Raw genomic sequence first — 22,500 nt, 5'->3', positions numbered from 1 at the left:
AAAAAACATGTTACTGCATAATAAAGCTTGTTACTAAAAGTATTTAATATTCATAATGTTTTAGTAAGTAGCAAATTCTCATTAAAACAAGCGTGGTGCTTGCACCACTGATTTCTAGGAGTCTTCACTTAGCAAGAACAATGCGCAGCAATACTACGGCAACGTCTTTGTTCGCAGCAAGAATACACTCTTGGTAGAGTATTTATTGTGATAAAAAGCATTGTTTGTGTTCTGGCAGCAATGCCACCCCACATTTCTGTAGTGCACAAAATAACATTATAATGGAAATGCAATTTAATTATTTAAGCACACACACACACACGCAAACACGCACATACACACCCCGCCTGGTGCCAGATAACATCGGACTTACCTACAGCGCTGGCGGTGCAGGGGCAAGACGCGAGTTTTGCTGCGCAACGGGAGAAGAAACTGGTTTTGAAGAGCAATACTGGCAATATTTCACTAAAATATTTATGAGCTTTATTTATGGCAAAATCAGAATAATAACTGACAGGAACAGCACACAGGATGAACTACTAAATATAAATCTGCCCCTGTCCTGACACCTTTTGTCCTTGCAGTTTCTTAAGACAACCCAACTGTAACAACGGAGCTGGCGAGGGGTCTGGAGCACAAGTCTGGTGAGGAGCGGCTGAGGGAGCTGGGGGTGTTCAGCCTGGAGAAAAGGGGGCTGAGGGGAGACCTTCTCGCTCTCTGCAGCTCCCTGAGAGGAGGGGACAGCCAGGGGGGGTCAGGCTCTTCTCCCAAGGAACAGGCCATGGGACAAGGGGAAACGGCCTCCAGTTGCGCCAGGGGAGGTTTAGGATGGATATTGGGAAAAATTTTTACATGGAAAGGGTTGTCAAGCATTGGAAGAGGCTGTCCAGGGAAACGCTGGAGTCACCATCCCTGGGGGGATTTAACAGCCAGGCAGACGTGGGGCTGAGGGACGTGGGTCAGTGGTGGACTTGGCAGTGCTGGCTTGGTGGTTGGACTTGATGATCTGAAAGGTCCCTTCCAACCTGGGCAATTCTATGATTCTATGACAGCACGGCCTAACCACCGTAATGCATCAGTTCCAGCACCCCTCCTGAGATGCCTCCAAACCCAAGTCCCAACAGCGGGAGCTGCTCCCACGGGCTGCCCTCCCCAGGAGACCCAGAGGACAACTTCTCCACAGGCAACACCCGCACCGGTGGGACCACCGCAGACCAGGTTAAATACACTTCAAATCTCCTTCCAAGGGCAAACGATAATAAGGTTTGCAAGACACAGATGCCAAATACCTAAGGGGGTCAACAACTGCATATGGGACAGAAAGACACGATCACCCCAACTTTAAAAACAATACCTCAAATTTTCCAAGCTTCAATGGGCACTTTAGACAACCAGGACTGTCAAAATATACAGTAAACTTTCATCAGTAAAAATAGTTAGGAACACTTCTACCAGTGAAACCACAGGGTTCTGCATTACGTGTTGACTGCATAAAATCATTAAGATTAGATTTAATTTATACCAATCAGCCCGAGGTGAAGGTGCATGAAATTAACTTGATGCAGCACATTCTGTATATTACTACGCAATGTACTTTAAAAGCTGTATTAATATAGTCCTGTAGTTGACAGAAGTGAGCCAACTCCCTAAATTCAGAGTAAAAAATTGTGTTTATTTATATACATGCATATATCTGGACATTGAGCTCCCTCAACCATTCATGTTGCAGGAAACAATCCATCAATTGGTACTGATCAGAACTGTTTGTTAAACCTTCCCAAACGGTGAACAGAATTATCATAAGCAAATCTTATTGATGCCCCAGTACTTTATATTGAAACTGGTCTCGAAATCCTAATTGATGGTGTAACAGTTCATCGCAAGAGGATAAAGCAGTGAAGAGTCAGTGACCATCTTTGACAGCTCATGGAGCACAGACGAGAGATCCCAGAGGATCTGCAAAGACAGGGGAAAAAGGAGACAGGAAGAAATTATAGAGTAGTCAAACTTTGATATTGGGAGAGATAATGGAACAAATTATTAAAATATTTATAAGCATCTCAGGTTCATAAGGTTATAAACCACCAAACAAATCTAATCCTTTTCTTTGACAAGATAATTGGCCTCATGGATGAGGCGGGGGGAGCGATAGGGGAAATATATACTGACTTTGGCAAGATTTTTATATACCTTTGGCCATGACATTCTCATAAAAAAAGAGGGAAATACAGTCTACATTAACAGAGCCTAAGGTGGATGCCAAGAAAAGTTTTAAAAAATTTAAGCAGAAGTATTTACTGCATGGTTACAAGGGAAACAGAAACCTCTGCTCGAAACAGTATTTTGCAGTAATATAAGCTGAAAGTGCCGGTCTATGCGTGTTACCTGCCAGTATGATATACCTGAACATACCGGCTGCTCCAAATACCGCCTGTCAAACCGTGACGGCATCATACCTCCAGGATCTGCACTGTTTGGTTAAGCCTGAGTTGACCAGAGCACACTTACCAATCCAGTGCACACCAAGTTGGGATGCAGTCCAAGCTGCCTATGTGAAAGAATCAGAAATCAAAATTATTTTGATGAATTAAGAGAAATAGCCCAAACCAGCAAGACAGGAGAGTCACGATCAAGTGCACAACGAAACCACTAGGAATGGAAAAATGAATTACACACACAGAAAGTAATTCAGAGAGTCCCTTCCAACCTCAGCTGTTCTGTGATTTTTGTTGTTTTTGTAAGATTTGTACTTATTAACACGTAGGTAGGACATGGACTTGATAAAGATGTCGATATCTCAGAATCCTGAGAGATCATGATAAAGAAAAGCAGTATCTGCAGGACTAAATCCTGGCCTCATGGACTGGACGGCAACATACCCAGACTTTAGCAATTCCTATTATTAAAATTTTCTCACAGCATTCTCAAAATCTAGACAAATATGATCTATATAAGCACAGTGCAGAATGGAAACCGAAAAGACTAAAGGAATACTCATCATCAGCCACTGCGCACTAGGCCACCTCTGATGAGACACTTCCTGAAATGCTGCATTTCACTTCGCATCAAAAAACTGAAGATGAATTTCTAAAGCCGTAATTAAAACCATAATTAAACCAGCCATTCAAAAGAGTTAAGTTCTGGAAGAAATATTAAAGTAAATTATGTACTATAAAGTAACGAGATGTGGTATAACCATGAAAATCAAGTATTTGAAGGTTGTGACCGATGTGATGAATGGAGACCAATCAACATTCTGAAAGGAATACACGTAGCTAAAATGGGAATTCATGGAATCACAGAACGAATCATGTAATGGTTTGGGTTGGAAGACACCTTGAAGATCACCTCGTCCCACCCCCTGCCCTGGGCAGGGACACCTCCCACCAGCCCAGGTTGCTCCAAGCCCCGTCCAACCTGGCCTTGAACCCCTCCAGGGATGGGGCAGCCACAGCTGCTCTGGGCAACCTGGGCCAGGGGCTCACCCCCCTCACAGCAAACAATTTCTGCCTCACATCTCATCTCAATCTCCCCTCTTTGAGTGTAAAACCCTTCCCCCTTGTCCTATCACTACACTCCCTGACAGAGATTGAGACCAAGTACTTTATAATGGAAGACAACTTTACAACGAGATCTACTTTGTACCCGTGCTAGGTTCCATTACAAACTCAAGACTTCTGAAATTATTTGCCAAGACTACTGAAGTTGAAACGATGCCATGTGCTGCTTCGTGGGACGCACTCCAGTTGAATGCACTGGTGGCAGCAACAACAGGTCATTTGCAATAAAGAGGATATTTTCAAACACCACGTTTTCCAGCCCTGGCAGGAGCAGGTCAGGGCGACGAACACACCACCCGCCTGTTGACACAAGCGCTCTCCCTGTTAACATCGCTTACGACAACAATTAAACCAAGCAAACCAACTCGACAAGGCAAACGAGGTATTCATTCCCACTTCATCTGGAAGTATACAGTGTGTCCTCACAAAAGTAAGTTTTTTTTTCCTGGTAAGAGAAATTCAGTATGAGACAGGACATCTCTCAGTGGTCCTCCCATCAGTTCGGGAACTAGCCAGGAGTCAGACAAGGGAACAGGTTTGGAATATTTGCCGACTGTATCCATTTTGATTCATTCAAAATTGAACTCGTGCAATATATATTAGAAATACTGCCCTATAAATATACTCTTGAAGCTGCTCAGATGGAAAGAAATCAATGGCAGTGCTCTTCAGTGACATAGGACTTTGTTCCAAATGAATTCGCAGTAATGAAAAAAAGATCTTAAACCCCATAATTTTATCGTTTTGCACAGCATCATTCCAATAAGCAGGTATAGCAAGGACAAGAAAAAGCCATTCTTAATTAAAACTATATACTTTCCCCCCATGTTTTTGGCCCAGGAGTAGGCAAGGTTCAGGCACGACCACCTGTTGGTGATGCAGAGACTTCCAAAAGCGCGAGCCTTGTCCTCCCTGCGTACAGTAAAGTGTCGGCAGGACAGGAGGGTCTTCAATAACATAAATAAGCAATGCACCCCGGAGGTGATAAATGTTCAAGGTCTTTCCCCCCTGAAATCCAGCTCTCTGCTTCAGACATGCAAACTATCGCCAGCCCTGATAACATCAGGGATGAGACTCCGGGCTCCCGCTGCCTACGGTAAACAGTCACGTACCCACAGCACCCGAGACGCACGAGGCAGCGCAACAACCTTCCTGTTTTAATGCCTGAAAGTTTAATCCTGACCACACCGATCCATCCAGATGAACGAGCTGGGTAACAGTTTCACACACACAATGTCCCTCACCCGACGTGAAGTTAAACTGAAGGCTGCCAGGACGTTGCCAGGTTTACGTTGTGCTTTCATGGAAGTGACCCAAGAAGCTACCACGGCCCGCTCACATTCACGTTATAAAAAGATATTCTGACTTGACGCATTGACTGTTAATAACGCAAACACAAAAAGCCATTTGTGACAGCATCACCGATAGATTTTAGATACTTACGGAAATTACGAGATTAATTTTTTTCTTATTTGCTGAGATACAGTGCCGTCTTAATGGGCGCACACTGCATTTCTAAAGCAACAAGCCCTTTTCCTTAGGTATCAAAGGGATTTTGTGCATACGCACTTATATACACACACAGTGCACACAAGTGTGAAAATGTTTTTCTACTGGCACGTGAATGCTACTTTTTTTGCCACAGCCACGTGGGAGCTGGTTATAGTCAACTTACCTCTGAAAAGCACTGTTTAAGTGTCGCTGCCAAGTATCTCCATAACTAAAATGTGCTTATTCCCGCTGTGCCCGTGCCAGAGGGGCACCGCGGCCGCGGGGGGATCCCACAGGCTGAGCTCTGGGTGCTCCCTCTGCCCCACACCAGCTCTATTCGTTAGTTAAAGCACATCTAGGCAAATCACAGGGCAGAAGAGCCCCAAAATACAGCTGCAGAGGGGGGAGATGCCTCCCGATGCTCTCCTGACTCTGAACACAGCTGACTTCTTTTTAGACAGGCAGAAAATAAGGGAAAATTGTGATAATGAAGGAATTTTGTTCCTGAGAGTCCAAAGTATATTCTTATTTAAAATAATTTACACTTTGAAATAGACACCTGAGAAAAATGAATGCTGGCTTCAATTAGAAACTAGGATAGACAAATATCAGCTTGGCCAGGAGCGGGATAAGCAGCCACATCGACGCCGACCTTCCCAGGTAATGGAGTAATTCACAGGAACACGTTACGCTTCCTGATAGCACTTTATTTAGTAATGGAGATCTACTGGTCCTTGCTTGGATCGTACCAGCTCAGCTCAGAAGCAGCTCCTCTAGTCTATCAACCATGGTTGAGCACACACCATGAAATATTTTTACTGTACGTGGTCCATATTTGCGCTTTATATTTAATACCGAATAGCCTAGTAAATCCATAGTGCAAATGTATGGGGTTTTACTGTGTGTACGGAGAGGAAGACGACAAACAATAAACCAAATTAGCCTTTACGGGCCCAACGGTTTGAGTAAAACCTGAAATGGGCAGTGCTAAAGGCTGACTAGTGATGCCAACGGGACGTGAGGATGGTTGGTCCTTCTCATGGAGCAACTCGCTGGGTGAGCCGTCCAGCCCCTTCCCTTGATGGGGCACAAATGCAACTTGTCAATGTCCCTTTGGAGATGTCCCTTGGTGGTGGGAGGGATCTCCACCCTGGCCAGGCTCCTTCGACTGGGCTGGCAGCACCGGCACCCGGCACCGTGACTCTGAAGGAGGCCGGGTAGAAGCGCTCCATGGCCATCCCAACACCTGTATGGTGTGTATAGAATGAACCATAGATAATTAAGGCCCGTATGGATACGCTATGGCAACGAAGACGCACAGAAACAGCTCATTGAACAGACAAGACACAAACTGTAGTAACGCATAATTACATCAACTCCTTGAGTAAAAGGCTGGGCTTTTTTTTTAATTTCACATTGCATTTCTTCCTGATAAAATATGGACTTGTAAAAAAACCGTGGCCTGATTCCCTGCCCACTGCCCTCGTCAGCTAAAGGGATTACAAACACCAGCAAAGGCCCAGTAAACCACCCAGCGACTCCCAGACCATGTTTGTGCTGGCCTGGCAAAGCAGGCGGGATCTGTGCCCTGGGAAATCAAACACACTCAGGAACAAAGTACAGTTGCTTTAGTCCTTCCTCGTTAGCGATTTCTCACACTTCTGCCACCTCGCACAACTGGTAGTTGAAGCTGCAATAAAAGATCTACTCCGTTTACTGTTAAAACGCTCCTGAAACTCTATTTAACACACGTAACGTTCTCAGGAGTTTAAAACCCACTCTATTGACGGTTGGACTCCATGATCTGAAAGGTCCCTTCCGACCTCGACAATCCCAGGATGCTGTGTTTCCCAAGGAGCCCACGCCACGGCTCAGCACTGGATGCCAGGAACGGGTGTTTCTTCTGCTCTTCCCGAAGAGCTGGAGGAAAGCGCCTCTGCTGGCAATAATCCTCGGTTGAGCGGGGTAAGCTTTTAAGACGGCTGCAATTGTTTTCCAAACAGAGAAACGATATCGCTTGGATATCAATTGACATTTTGATTTTGCGGTTAAAAAAAACGTTTTCATATTTCCTCCTTTCTAGCTGGCTATTCAAGGCACCCCACAGGCATAAACCACTGACGTTGGGTTAATGACCAATTTTGCCCCAGCGGGTACATTTCTGTGAGTCAGTAAGGGGGGACATTATTTTAATGGCCGGATTTGTTTGAGTTTTTTGATTTTTGCAAGAGTTATCCTTTTTAATGTCGCTTATTTTGCTGCAGATGCAGAGGCTCCAACATCTTAACAAATAGAAAATGGTACCAAATGCCTGAAAACACAGGCAGACACAATGCCACGTGCTAGTGCAATATATATATACACGCACACATACATATATTTCTTTTTTATAAAAAGCACTATCTGGAGCATGTTGAAGAGGAGGCAGCCGGTCTGGCTGCGGTGCCGAGCGTTTCTGTGGCATTTTCGGCTGCCACCATGCGGAGGCGAAACCCCGGCATCCCTGGGGGGGCGGCGAAGGCTCTGTCACTCCCACCGAACCTCCTGCCAGAAAACCCACTTAGTGGCAGCTCGAAAGGTCACCTCAGCAACACAACTTCCATCTCCACCGAAAGCCATCTCGTAAGGCTTTACAAATATTTGGAGTCTGATTCTCCAAATACGATTTGTCAAAACAACACAGTGTAACAGCATCGCGCCCAAAGAAAGCCCCTCTATAAATAGCCTACCCGGGAAAAAAATGTTTACTTTATTTGCTGCATGTGAGAGGGAGGTAAAACCTAAACAAACTTTCAGCAGGAGCAGGGTTTACATATTTAAACTTCAACGGTGCCAAAGTTGCAGCCTAACTGGCACCGAAAAACCTAACAAAAAAAGTCATATATTGACAAAACACACAGTCATAATAAAACCACATCCAGTTAATAACTTTGCGAACTAATGTTAACTCCTAGCACAATAGAAAAGTCTCCTTAAACACAATAAAGCAGCGATATAATTTACTCTGAGCTCCTTTTCAAAACATTACTCTCTGCCCACAATCACATTCAGATTACAAAATTCCTTTTGTAGTTTTCTCCTAGCTGTGGGAATAAAATAAACCACTTAGATGACAGTAAAGTGTCTGTAAAATATATAACAGCAATAACTCCTGGTGGAAATGCGGCAGATATTTATACAAGAGGCAAAGCACGAAGCATTGTAAAAAAGGCGAAGGCCAAGGAAGGGTGGTTTATTTGGAGAGGCCTCCTCTGGAGGAGATGCTGGGGAAGGGGAAGGCTGGTGTTGCAACCTCCCACCCCAGCTTTACTCCAGGTCCCAGCACAGGGATGAAGCGCTGGGGAAGCCTTCACAGCCCCGGACTGACCACCAGTGCACCAACCGGGTGAAAAGAGAGGGAGCATCCCACCTCCTCGCAGCTCCGGAGCCAAGAAAAGCAAGGACTCAACAGCAGCTAGAAATAATCTGCCTTAATTAAAGGTAATTCATATCCTCACTGTTTCGCAGTTGTAGAACCTGGACATCCACCAAGTAACAACATAAGGAACGTTATTTATCAAATATAACATCCATCATGCCTAAGTAACTGATGTGGTTGAACTTCTGACATGGAAGGAAGGATGCTTGGTGGTTTACCCAACAAAGCAGTCTGATTACTTTTTCTACTCATTTAAAAGATCTCTAAAGGAGGCCATGCCAAGGTGGCCATCATGACCATGACTACATGGAAAGATAGGCTGAGATCATAAAAAAAAGCAAATTATTCCATCTGCACAAGTTCTGGTTGTCCTCAGTCCTTTCAGCAGCCAAAGAACAACAGAGAAGGCAAAGTCTCCAAAGACTCCACTTCTAAAAGTTATTTCATGGCAGATTTAATTGGGGTGAGGAGCTGGCCAAAGCTGCTTTTGTCCAGATTTCCATGCCATGTAGTACCACAGCTTAGCGCACTACATCAAAGCAGAAATACTTCCCATGGACAAAGAAAGACGGCTTGTTTTATGTTCAGCGGTTACACCAGTGCCAGAGGGCTGGAGATGGATGGGATGGAGCTGGACCGAAGCTCGAAGCAGCATCTCCCCCAGGTAGATGCTCCCCTGCCTGCAGCCCGCCGATGGGACCGGGGCACATCCAACCACCAGCAACATCTGCCTGCAGCTGGAGACCACAGTCAGACCCTGCTCTCAGGCTTCGCTGCAGAGACAGGAATTAGTAGTGTCTTTCTATGACTGGAGAACAAACACATTAATTTGGATATATAAAAAGTTACATAAAATTTGAGGTCGGCCAATGTAAATCAAATGCCCTAATGAACGAAGCCCTGGACAACCACATTATTATGTGTGTTATGGGGAATGTACCCTTTCAGCATCAGTCACTGGTTACATCTTTTCAAAATGTTTAAATATGTTCTCATGGAATTTAACCAATTGCTTAATTCCTTGATGAAAGAAATTAAGCTTCTAGATCAAACCCTACACTTTTAAAACTGAAAAGGGAAAACACTGCCGTATCTGCTACTGCAAAGCTCACCTTCCAGCAAAATCAACGGCCTTCGCTTTTCTTGAGTTGATCCTGCGGGTTTGGTTTTGAGTGTTGGTTTTTGAAAGCATTTGCAAACAACATCAGAGTGAAAGCCACAAGGTCAATGATGGTAACAGTTACAAAAAGCCAGAAAGATCTCTAGTGTTCTAATTTTTAAAAAAGTAAATCTGAAGTAAATTTCCAAGAAAAACCCAAGAACATTTTCCATGCTCAAAATTATTTGCCAAACTTGACAAGTTTATGAGTACTTCTGGTTGACTTGTCATTTTTCGATGAATGAAGTATTTGAGCAAATCATTTGTCAGTATCTAATTACTTTACTTCTTTGTGTATTTGTATACAAGACTTCGAATTGAAATGAGAAATTATTATGTTTACCGTCTAGGACCAGTTGACATTATAAAAAGCTAAAAATCCCCCAACACAAAGACACCCATGAGGGCTGAGAGCACATTCAGACTTAGTTCAGCTGAGAACAAACCGGTTTGGGTTTGCCTGGAGGGCACTGGGCCAGTGGCTTCTTTGACTTCGAGAAAGACTTACAAGAAAGCATATACGTGCACCAATGCACACCGTTAATTGAAATGGTTATTTTAATTGAATATACATATTTTCATGATGATCAGAGGGCTGGAGCATGTCTCCTATGAAGACAGACCAAGAGAGTTAGGGGTGTTCAGGCTGGAGAAGAGAAGGCTCCAGGGAGACCTGGAGGGGCTCCAGGAAAGCTGCGGAGGGACTCTGGAGCAGGGAGGAGAGCCATGGGACGAGGGTGAATGGTTTTACACTCAAAGAGGAGAGATTTAGATATTAGGAAGAAATTGTTTGCTGTGAGAGCGGAGAGCCCCTGGCCCAGGTTGCCCAGAGCAGCTGTGGCTGCCCCATCCCTGGAGGGGTTCAAGGCCAGGTTGGATGGGGTTGGAGCAACCTGGGCTGTTGGGAGGTGTCCCTGCCCAGGGCAGGAGGGTGGAACTAGATGATCTTTAAGGTCCCTTCCAACTCAAACCATTCTATGATTGTATAATATTCCATATATAATCATTCTGGTAAATACATTTTCAATAGCAGCTATTCAAGAACAGAAGACATATCATAAACTTCTTATAATGGACACACACATCCTTGTACTGGTGCTCAGCAAACACTGATACATAAAAACAAAAAAACATTTCTTTGGGTAAATCCTCTCCACTGCCCTGCTGCAAAACCAACCAAATACACAGCAACGTAACACCGCCTTCACCAATAGCGTTATTAAGAATGAAAGTTTCTAACAACCCTCAATGGTTAAAATGGTTTGTGAACAGAGACGTGGGAAGGACTGCCCCATTCCTAAGTTAATATCACAATCCTGCTCGGAACCCTCCTGGTTTTCCCCAACACGCTGATCACCACTCCTGGAAGGTGGCGAGAGGCAGGAGGGGCTGGGCAGGGCCTCTTGGTGGGAGCGCAGGCAGGACCCGAGGTGCAATTCCAGTTAGCGGGTATTGGAGCTGTGGGTACAATCCAAATAGCGCTGGGTACGAAGGGACCCCGCGGAGCCGTAAGCCTGGCAGCCAAATGTAAATACTGGGGGAATAACTTCAGCCCCTGTAGACTTTACACCTTCAAAATGTTCTACCACAAGTTCTCCGTGGCCAAGAAACACCATCAGGGTTTTCAGGCGTAACGATACCTTGCAACAAAAGCAATGTGTGGCCAAAGAAATGAAGGAAGCTGTTGGTAGGAAACAATACAGCCGCAATTCACTAATTAAAGCAAAGGATGACGGACACTTTTAAGTAGAGCAGAATTAGTCACCTCATAAGTTTCAGTATATATGTTTTACAATCTGCAAAAATAATTTTCTTTAACTTTTTCTGCCCGTTATTTTCAAAGTTGTTTTACTGCATATAAAACCATCACGCTTTGGAACCACACATAGGCTTTCTGCATAAAATATCACCTTATCTCTGTATAAGCAAACTATTTTAACTCCCTAGAGCTATTTAGCTAACCACTTGCTGTGACCTCTGAATTCTTATCCTGAATTATATTTTTATGTGCTATATAAAGGTACTGTTATGTTACTGTTTTTATTCCAGGTGCCAAAAAGGACAAGTTTATTGCCAACTGCTCACTCTGTGTCTTTTTTTTTTTTTTTAAAGACTTAACTGACCCAGCAGTCTAATTTGTTTTTAATTCACACGTGAATGGCTTATGAAGAAAATCACATCTAGTACGAAGAAAAAAATAAACAAATCTGTAATATTTGGAGAAAAAAAAAATCCAACACCCAGAAGCGTCGCCCTGCTGGCATGACTGGAAAGCACTGTACCAGCACAGAGAAGTGCTCTGCTCGGCGTCATGTTTATTTTGTTAACATGTAGTTTGTATTTACCGCCACGACGGCTGTCGGAGATGCCAGTGGGGGGGGTCCCGTGGCTGAAAGCCCTGCCTGTACCCCGAGGAAGGGGAGTCACGAGCCAGGATACGTCCATCTCTCCCCACGTGCCTCCAGCGGCTGGAGGTCGCTGCAGCGGGGCTCAGGAGAAAGCGGTTCCCACTGCTGGGCCCTCCAGTTACCCAGCCTAAAACTGGAAGCAAACCCATAATGATTGAGATGAGATGTGAGGCAGAAATTGTTGTGAGGGCGGTGAGCCCCTGGCCCAGGTTGCCCAGAGAAGCTGTGGCTGCCCCATCCCTGGAGGGGTTCAAGGCCAGGTTGGACGGGGCTTGGAGCAACCTGGGCTGGTGGGAGGTGTCCCTGCCCAGGGCAGGGGGTGCCACTGGGTGGCCTTTAAGGTCCCTTCCCACCCAAACCATTCTACGATTCTATGATCTCTGTCACAAACGCCTTTCCAATGGCACTTCCCTGCTTATTGAAACTCTGCAACTAAATAAACCAAAAGACTTATTTCATCTCCAGCTTCTTCTGGATGCTTAACATAAAAGAAGCTACTCGAATGCAACCAGGAGTTGCACTGAAACTGCAATAAACCCGAATTCTCTGCCAAACTCATGCAACTACTATCAAACCTTAACCCCGACGACACACAGAAAAAGCGGCTTCTTGTCTAACAACCCTAGAGACAGTATAAAAAAGAAAAAAGATGGCTTACCAAGCAGCAGACCCCTGTGCTATGAACATTATAGTACTAAAACCTCAGCAATGACAGCATGTGTATTTGTAAGAAAACATCAATTGGGGCGGCACGGTACTACAGCCAACGGGGGTCTGTTGAGATGATGTTATGGAAGAAAAGCTGCCCGTGCAGCCCCAAGGAAGCCACCTCTCTGTGTAATCATCGATGGATTCACGGCTCCCCGTAAGTCAACAGCACGAAGATCATTATCCACATCATTACCAGTATTAGGACAAAAAGGAGATGTCGTTGGCTGCTGAATTGGGCATAAACCTGAATAATCTTGGAGGAGAAATTCCAGCTGCCTTTATCATCAGGAAATCAATTGTACTCCAAACGTGAGTAGAAGGAAGGAACACACCAGACTGGCGAAAGCCACACGGGCGCTGCGGGAACAAGCCATCGCCTGTTGGGCTGGGTAAGGACGAAAGGCACGGGGGAGGTGGGCGCTGCAGTGCCCTGCGTGCCCGGGGACCGCGGGACGGAGGAAGGTGATGCTCTCCCCATTCTGCCCTGGTCCTCGAGAGCACACGGCTGGTTCTACACGGCACGTCCACTATTTCAGCGAGAACAGGGGAAACAGCAAGAGCCACTGGCGAGGTCCAATGGCTGTATAAATGCCCCGAACACAAATACTGCATTTTGGACTTGAAAACTGAAAGGCAGGAGGAAGAACGGGTAACCGGAACCTTAATTTGCAGTGAAAGACTGTACTTTTCTCTGATTAAAAGGATGGGTAAGCCAGCTCAGAGCATTATGCACACAGCTACAGCGCCTCTCGGTCCAAAACCACAATGTAGTTAACCAAACAGCATCGTGTTGGACAGAAACTATCACGTTTCATTAATGGTTGAGGAAAAAAAACTACCTTTTTTGTGCAGGCTAAATTAGACATTTGTCGTGTTAGAAGACAGGATATCATCTTCTGCTGGCACAGCCAGCTTCTCCCTGAATAATCTGTACTGCCCAAAGATGAACCTCCACTATTCTTCCCCCTCAACTTAAAAAGAGAAAAAGAAAAGAGAGGAGAGAGAAAAAGAAAAGAGAGGAGAGAGAAAAAGAAAAGAGAGGAGAGAGAGGAGAGAGAAAACGAAAAGAGAAAACGAAAAGAGAAAACGAAAAGAGAAAACGAAAAGAGAAAACGAAAAGAGAAAACGAAAAGAGAAAACGAAAAGAGAAAACGAAAAGAGAAAACGAAAAGAGAGGAGAGAGAAAAGAAAAAGAGAAAAGAGAAAACGAAAAGAGAGGAGAGAGAAAAGAAAAAGAGAAAAGAGAAAACGAAAAGAGAGGAGAGAGAAAAGAAAAAGAGAAAAGAGAAAACGAAAAGAGAGGAGAGAGAAAAGAAAAAGAGAAAAGAGAAAACGAAAAGAGAGGAGAGAGAAAAGAAAAAGAGAAAAGAGAAAACGAAAAGAGAGGAGAGAGAAAAGAAAAAGAGAAAAGAAAAAGAGAAAAGAAAAAGAGAAAAGAAAAAGAGAAAAGAAAAAGAGAAAAGAAAAAGAGAAAAGAAAAAGAGAAAAGAAAAAGAGAAAAGAAAAAGAGAAAAGAAAAAGAGAAAAGAAAAAGAGAAAAGAAAAAAAGGCTTGTTCCTAAGAAATTTAGAACTTCCCTTTACCTTTTATGATATTGTCTCTGTGCTTTTGGTGGGATAGAGGTGGTTCCTATAGTGAGTTGCACGCTGCAGCCCAACCCTTCCTGCGTAGCTGGTATTCTCTCCATGAAGTTCTGTAGCTGCGATACGGCCCACACCAGAGCTCCTCCTCACACAAGCAAAACGCACCCTTTCCAGTATCTTCCTGATGTTTGAATTGTTTTCTAGATCGCAGTCTGGAAGCCAGTGGAGATGTCTTCTAGATGTCCACAGTAAGAATTAACTTTTGTGAAATCACAACCTGAAATTCCAAATAACCCTACCATTGTTGTAACGGTTTTAGGTAGTGCCCCATCTCAGACATTTTTCTTCTTATTAATGGTAAAAATGGAAGAGATTTCATTGTCTAAAGAAAAACTCATCCAGAAAGGTAGTCAAGAAAAAGATCTGCTTTTTTGAGCATTTTCTTCTGTCTTGTGCAACGTTAAGTCTTTTATGCCGTTAAATGATTTAACTCATTCCAACACAGAGGATGAAGACGACCATAAGCAGAAGACCTGTACAAGCACATAGGACACCACAACAGACCTTGATTAACGCTACGTTGAGTAAGGAACTATTATTTCCCTCACAGGCAAATACTAACTTTTGGGGGGTTTTTACATGAAAACTGCTATTTACATGGGCAATGAGATGATCCTTCAGATACTTAAAGGCTCTGAAAGCAGTGAAGTTCTTCACAAGCCAGGACCTATAAAACTTTTCAAAGACAAATCACCGGAAGAGATGGGCAAAGCAAGAAGGGATAACTGCTCCACATCGGAAGCAATACCCATGGAAGAATTACTCATTTATCAACAACATACTTTTGTCTTTAAAATGCTTCAAATTAAATGTTTCTTAAAGGATTCATGAGTTGAAAAAGAAACAGAATGACGTATGGAGATGGCTTCCCGACGTACCTCTGGGAATATCAGTAAAGCAGAGAACCACCACCAAGGAAGGACAGGTGGGGGGAGGCTTTGAAAAATGAGGGATTGTTATTTGCTCGTGGCAAGAGAGAACCTTTATTCTTACGAATGACTGATTATTTAATTAATTGTGATTTAAGGGAATTAAAATGCTAGGGAGAAAGCTGGCAAGGGCTTCAATGATTAAAGAGAAGCGCCAGTCACAGCCACTCCAGACAAGGAACATCTTCCGTAAAAATTTCTATAAAGCAAGAGAAACCAAACTGTTATTTCCAAATTGTGTGGTTTTTCACTATGGCATTCCAAAAATGCTTTCAAAACCAGAACTGGTGTGGGTCTTGAATTTCCCTCTTCCAGAAGCTTGTGGGTCAGGAGCGTTACAAAAATAGAAAGAAAAGCCAAGAGTTACTGCAGTTCAGTAAGTCATGTAAAGTTAAGCGAGATTAAGATTTCTCCAAATACAGTTAGGGATCAATTTCCAAAACTGGCTTGAGTAGAGATGCCGAAAAAGCCCTCATCGCCTCTACCTGCAGCTGTGCAAGAAAAAAAAAAAGCACTTTCAGCAGCTGAGATTTAACACAGGTCAGAAAAAAGGCCCAAAGACTCGTGTCCGTAAGTTGTTTAATTTGCAACTTCAGACTACCCAAGTACTCAGCAGTGAGCTAAAATGGGCAAGAAGATGATGAAGAGTGTGGCTTGGCAGTGAGGGGTGGAAGAAAATAAGCATTTTTCCTCCCCAGAGGCAGGGTGCGGAGCCGCAGCTGGAGAAGGCAGCTGGAAACCCCTCAAACCAGGGAGGGGAAACGGAGACGCGGCACGAGGGGAACGAAGGTATCGCTTGGGAGAGCAGGCTGGAGCAGAGGACCCAGGTACCTGAAAGGTAATTTCTCTTAATTTATTGTTGCTGCCCATCAGTGTTGATCCAAGGGGGAGTAAGAGGAGAACTACGCTAGGAAAGCCATTAGCGGGCAAGAGATCCGTGCTCGGGATGCTCGCAGGAGGTAAGAGAACCTGGAAAACCAGAGTGAGCCAGATCACCAGCTCCGGTAGATTTTGGTTTTCTACAGGCTACTGAGGAGGACATTATCTGCTAGCCTTTCACACCTGTAATGGGAATGAATTTAAATAAAAGTGGAACTACATATCACACCCCATTAATGAAGACTACAATAAGAACAGATCTTGACTGAAGGCTATGTTACCATTGCAGAAAATGTGCTTCCCATAGAAGTTCTACTCTCAACATTTCCGAATAATTAATTGGGAAATAAAAGCAGTTTCAAGGTTAGCAAGGCTCTTTCAACGCTCCAAACAATTCGCGATATTCAACAACTTCTAGCGTAACAGCGCACTTGGAGTTGTCTATCACATCGCACTCAGATGACCTAAGGAAATGCAGAAATACATGGAACGGTAAAACATAACCGCCTACAAGAAAATAAAAATCAAACATACTCATAGATGAAAACTAAATTTAATGTGTGCTCCTGAGGGATGGAAAACTAGAAAGACAGGAAGGGCTATATTGCATTGGATTGGTGGAATGAGATGCAAAACGCATATGAAAGGTTTCCATTTTGAGCTGTTAAAACCGCAGGCTTTGGAAATGCGGGGCTCTGCAGCGCACAACACTGAGGTCTGGTGTCAATTTAAATGCGCTGAACACCAGGAAAATGCCCCCAACTAAGGCTTCAAACTTGTACAGCACATTTCCACTCAACCCAACTAGATTGCCTGTCACATCTGACATGGCTTGTCAAAAGTTATCCTTCACTGCTCATGGGCAACATGGAGGGTCAAAAGACCAAATACAATGGTCCAACCCATCCCATTTTTTTTCCTTCAGAGCAGCAGATATTGAACTCGGGGATGACAAGACAGAGCAGGTTGAAGCGGCTGCCAGAGAAAGAGAAGCTGTCCAGAGCCGCTGATCTGAAGGAGAAAAACCAGCCGGTCTGTGCATGTCATGGCCGGGGCTCGGGCGCTGACAGTCTCACACAAAAGGGAGTGAAAAGCCGAGAAACTTGAAGTGGCCTTTGCAAACCATTTCAGCCGTTAAAAAGGAAAGACGCGGTCACCCGGTAATGCGAAACGCGCCACCTAAGTGATTGAAGGGGAAAAGGATGTCCTCCGTTCCGTTAATCTGCATCCCTATGAACCAGATGTGATTTTTCACTCTCTGAAAAAAAAATTTGAATTTTAAGAGTAGCTTGCTCACTCCTAGCTTTATTTTGAGAAATAAAACCCTTAAATGAACATTTGAGAAAGGCAATGCCTTTCTCAAGCAGCTCAAAATCTTTATCAGTGTTTTCAGTCGAGAGGCTTGCTCGTTTCTGACAGCAGAAGACACGAAATGATAATTCATGGAAAAGCGACTTATTAATAGCTGCAAATACAGAAGTTGCCGTAAGCCTGTTACAGTTAGTAGCCTTACGCCTATCTGAATGGACAACTGCAGAGATTTTCCACAATATCACCAGAAAAGTTGCAGTCACGGGCGGCACTGCAGCAAATCTCAGGGCATCCATTTCCATTTCCTTTGGGTGCCCGACACCCTCCTCCTCTCTCCGCTATCACCACAAACCTACCTATTTCTAGTTGGCTTTGTCTCTACAAGAATCCTGACTTGTTTCTTTTTTCTTTCTCCATAATAACTTGAGTTTCACGGACCTTTTCTCCTAAGCGAGTGATTTTACAATTAAAACACATTTGTGTCCCTCCGGCCCTGCAACGGTGACCGTGAACCTCGCAGAGCTCCTCAACCTTGGGTATGCAGATGGGCAACCCACAGTGAACGACTGCCCTGAGAAGCAGCCGCATCCAGGCACAGGTTAATAACGGGGTGTTTCCAACCTCCATCCTTTCTTTATGTCGCCGTCTTTGTGATTTAATTACCTCAAAAGCAACAACAAAGCAACAATGAGGGAATCCGCAGTTACCACCAGCGAGCAGATGCAGAAAAGCCCACATTTGCCATTGGTGGCAGCGGTGGCACAGCTGGTTGTAGACAACAGAGTGACATTTTTAACAGGCAAGTGGGGCAAAAAACTAGTATGTGAATATGGAAGCTTGTGTTTTACATCCTTCTGTAATTTAACATTTTTCATTCTTTCTGGACTGTGTTCAGTTTCGTTGGATAACCTTTTCTTCTAATCTACCATGTGTCTCTCTGAATTTTCGCACCTTATATGTATTCAAATACCCTCTATTTTCTTTCACAGATTTTTTTGGTTTTGTTTTGTATCAGCTGCTGTCTTATGCAAGGTCTTTCAGATCACTTAAAAGCATACATACATTACTATAGCTAAGTATTTCACCTTGTTTGCATAAATGATCCTCGTGCATGGAAAAAGCTAATATTTTAGACACTTTTAAGACCTTAATCTTCACTTAAGAAGGCAAATAAATAAGTTTCCTAGTCCCAGTTCCCATATTTGCTTTTTCAAACTGTTTCTCGCCCCCGTACCTCTCCCTGGTTTAGGGGAGGAGGGTGTGGAGATGCCCAGCTCCTGGCGGGTTGTGGGTGCCGTGAGCCATGGACGCGCCCTCCCTGCCAGCTTCGTTTCCCTTCAACATCCCGACGCTCTCGTCGTATTCATGAGCTGCAATTTAATTCAAGTGCACTCAAGTTCCAGCAAACACAAAGCGGCCGAGAGCGCGGCGGTGTGTGCGAGGCTCCATCTGAGGATGGGTAAATATCACGGCGGCGGCCGGCGTGAGAGGATAACCTGCCCACACATACGCCAGCCCAATTAGCCGAGGCAAAAAGAGCTTTTATTCCCCAAAGAGTCAAAGAAAACCTCAGTGATGCTCTCCATCATCCAGCCTGAGATGGAGCTACCGTGCGGTCCAGCACGCCCTACGCAGCGACACTGAGCGCTGAAGCTATACCCCCAAAAAAAGGAAGCTAAGAAAAGGAGACGCAGAAGATGGAAGTTCATTGCTACAGATTCAAAGTGGTTCTCTAGAGCACTGAAAAACGTGGAAGGGAAGAGACTTCTCTGAGGGCAGAGGAAGAAGCATCTTTACCTGGCGTTACCTGGACACGACTGAAAACCCACCACCAGAGACGTGGTGTAATCGCCTTTGCCTCTTCAAAACGGCGACAAGACTTCAACATCAAAAGTCTAAAAAAAAAAAAAAAATCTAGAGAAAAGAGGAATTTCAAGCTTAAAAATAGTGACTGAAAGCATTTTAAACTCACCTGATTAACAGACTTTTCCCAGAACTACTTTACTATCAAATACAGCCCAACCAGCCTAAGTCTGGAAGAAACTCCAGGCATTTCAAGTACGCAAACAGACGTGTCTAACGACTGACTCCATCCTTAATTCACTTGGCTTACCAAATCACTCGTTTTCACAACTTTCTGGAAATAAAGAACACAAGGAAACCCAAAGAGGAACGAGATGGATGAATGTACAATATCAAATAAGGAAAAACATGAGTAGTCCAGAAATTAAGAGCTAAGGAAAACTGAATACGGAATTGGAGAGAACAACTGTACTCAATAAAATTACCTCTTTGAATAGAAATAAAACTATAACTGGGTGCATACACCGTAACACTTAGCGTTTTGAAGAAAACACTGTAGTCCAAAGACTTTCAAAACCAAAATTATCTGGTTTAAGAGCAAGAGAACATGCACTTTTATGGCGTGCGCGATTCAAAAGGGTTGGGGATGTCTGACCCAACAAAGGCTGCTGAAAATACACGGTGCTTTAACCCCGTGGCGGGTGCCCGTCCCCTCCCACCGCCCCCGAGCCCGTGCCCAAGCCCAGCACCTCTGCGAGCGCGCGTTTCCGCACGCGGCTCCAGGCGAAGCACCAGTAAATTCAACAGCCTCTTTAACATCCCAGAACAAATTACTGACAAGTCATTTTTTGCTCCATATTGCAAGTCAACGTGGCAACCCTGCTTTTTTTCCCTATTACAAACATGTACCGTACCTCGGCTCGGAGCCGTTTGGATGCTGATACAAGATTCATAATGGCTGTCAGAATCTGCAATTTTTCCTTTTGTTTTATGAGGTCAGGCAATATTACCTGCACTGATGTATTCCATTTCCCCAGCTGCAAACCTTCTCATTTGAGCACGACAGGTTGAGGGAGTCATGATTTTGCAACCTCGCATGTGAAACACAGTGCGAGGGGGCAGGTGGCTAACCCCACGTTCTCCTTTTGCTCTTGTCCACTGGCAACAGTAAATTAAACTGTCAAAAACGGAATTGTCCTGTCATCAACAAAGCTATGGCTTCACAAGTATTGCAACATCAGATATATTTCTAATTCTGCATTTCCCTGCACCTGTAATTTCATCAGGAACTCGCACTGGACCATGGTGAGAAGCCGTCCAGGGGACACTGGCACCGCCAGCTCCTTGGGAGCCTTGACATGGCATTTCAAAGACAGAAATTAATGAACAATACCGGCAATTTGTTACATACATAAAAAAAGCAGCATTCGGTGTGAGATCCTGACCTTCCGCATTGCTCTGCAGCCCGGAGGAGGGCAGGGGTGCTAACGGGCTGCACCAAAGGACCAAAATCTGAATGTATTTAAATGCGTTAATTGCACAGAAAAAGTGGACTTGCACTTCCAAACCTCGTCTCCTCCTGTTGGCCGCTTCGCAGATTAAAAGTGCCTTCCAGAAGTTTTCCCTCCCATCGTATGGGCTTTATTTTGGCACACGTTGCTTCACGCGTCAGTGGCAGAAACAACAGTTTTTGGAGAGTAAATCCAGGTCACTTAATTGCAAATTCAGAATATTCAAACCAATGTTTTCCTTTATCACGCAGTTCTCAGGGGTCATTTTAAAAGAACACAATTAACTACAGTCTTCATTTCAGGATTTAAATGTCGTTCCAGTTTTTCCCTTGAAGATGACTTTTACCTTTTTTTAACCTGCTTTGGATGTATTTGAGTAAGTCACCAACCTCATGGGTTACACATAAGTACATGCTGCCCAGAGAACACGTACACTTCGCAAAACAAATAAAATATTGTCAAGATATTGCTTAAAAGCATACGTAACTAAGCAGAAAGCCAGTGAAAGTATGACACAAACGACGATCGTTAACGTGAAAGGGAGCACCTCTTCTGATACGCTGATAAACAAGAAAACGGGGCTTGTTGTTATTAATTCAACGTAGCAGTCAAATATTGTTTTAGATTACCTCTATAAAAATTCCGAGCTTATCAATCATTAAACTGTGGACAGAAAGTTAAATTGAGATAAGAAATCATTTCACGCAGCTTAATGCAGTCAAAGTGACTCAATATTCCTTTATTAATTCTCATTTAATATCACTTTAAATTGCCGCCATTATTATCCTACGGCATACGAAGGGCTCCGTGTAATTAGTCTGTATTAAGCCCTTTTTTATTTATAAGGAGCCAAATAAACAAACCCGCTTTAATTACCTGGGTGCCACGATACTGATCTGAGCATCCAATGCGAACAGGCCGTGGCTCCCCGCCGCGGCGGGGCTGGGCGGTTAAGGGCGGCGGGGCGAGGATGAGCGCGGTGCCGGCCCCCGCCGCCAATTACCGGCGGAGCCAGAAGTCAAGGAAGGCAGGGGAATCTTCTCCCTCCCAACCCTTGTTCTCTCCCACTTCAGTACACGGTGTTAACGACATACAAATTTTGAGGTCATTAAGTATAAACAGGAATTGAAAGGGAGACAGGCGCTCTTCCAGGAGATGCCGATGTCAGCATTTCAAGTACTCTCCTAATCCCACAATGCAAGTTTCAGCATTATTGTCTCAATTTAACTTGCATTAGTACCTAGCACCTTGATTACACTGTTGGGGTGGTAATCTTCGCCTGCATATGCCATCATTACTTATGTCAAGCCTCTCGAGTTGTTATGAATACTATGTTGTTTTACGAGAGAGAGGAAATTAGTGCCAGTCCCCCAGAGTTTTGGGTGCTTAACACTGAAGCACTACACAGCCCTCTCAAATCCCACAACAAATCCTTGTTTAGTGCCACATGGAGATAAGGACTTTGCAGCAACATCCCAGCATAAATAACCCGCATCCCTCTTTATTCGCGAAATGTCAAAAAAAAAAAAATCTCCCTTCTGTAAATTTTTTTTTTTTTTTTCCGCCTGAAGATGGCTCAAAGTGCGTTTAATCGCTAAAGAGCACGGGATGTCCCGCATCCGCGCGATGCTCCGCCGCGACACCGAGCCCAGCCAACCCCACCTATTTTAGGATTAT

At 44.2% G+C, this 22,500-nt stretch overlaps 1 protein-coding gene and 1 long non-coding RNA gene across 4 annotated transcripts in view; both read right to left on the bottom strand.

The window, feature by feature from the left end:
- Nucleotides 1–22,500, bottom strand: part of MGMT (O-6-methylguanine-DNA methyltransferase) — a 175,640-nt gene that overhangs the window by 75,755 nt on the left and 77,385 nt on the right. The gene's annotated exons all lie outside the window — the stretch shown is intronic.
- On the bottom strand, nt 1,652–19,760 carry LOC141744297 (uncharacterized). The gene is made up of 3 exons (XR_012587395.1): nt 19,307–19,760; nt 2,509–2,548; nt 1,652–1,956 (listed from the first exon to the last, which is right to left on the bottom strand). It is a non-coding gene; the product is annotated as an uncharacterized LOC141744297 (long non-coding RNA).

Source organism: Larus michahellis, chromosome 6 (assembly GCF_964199755.1).
Source record: "Larus michahellis chromosome 6, bLarMic1.1, whole genome shotgun sequence".
Taxonomy (NCBI): Eukaryota; Metazoa; Chordata; class Aves; order Charadriiformes; family Laridae; genus Larus; species Larus michahellis.
Note: the sequence above shows the minus strand (reverse complement) of the source record. Positions and strands in the feature narration are given on the sequence as shown.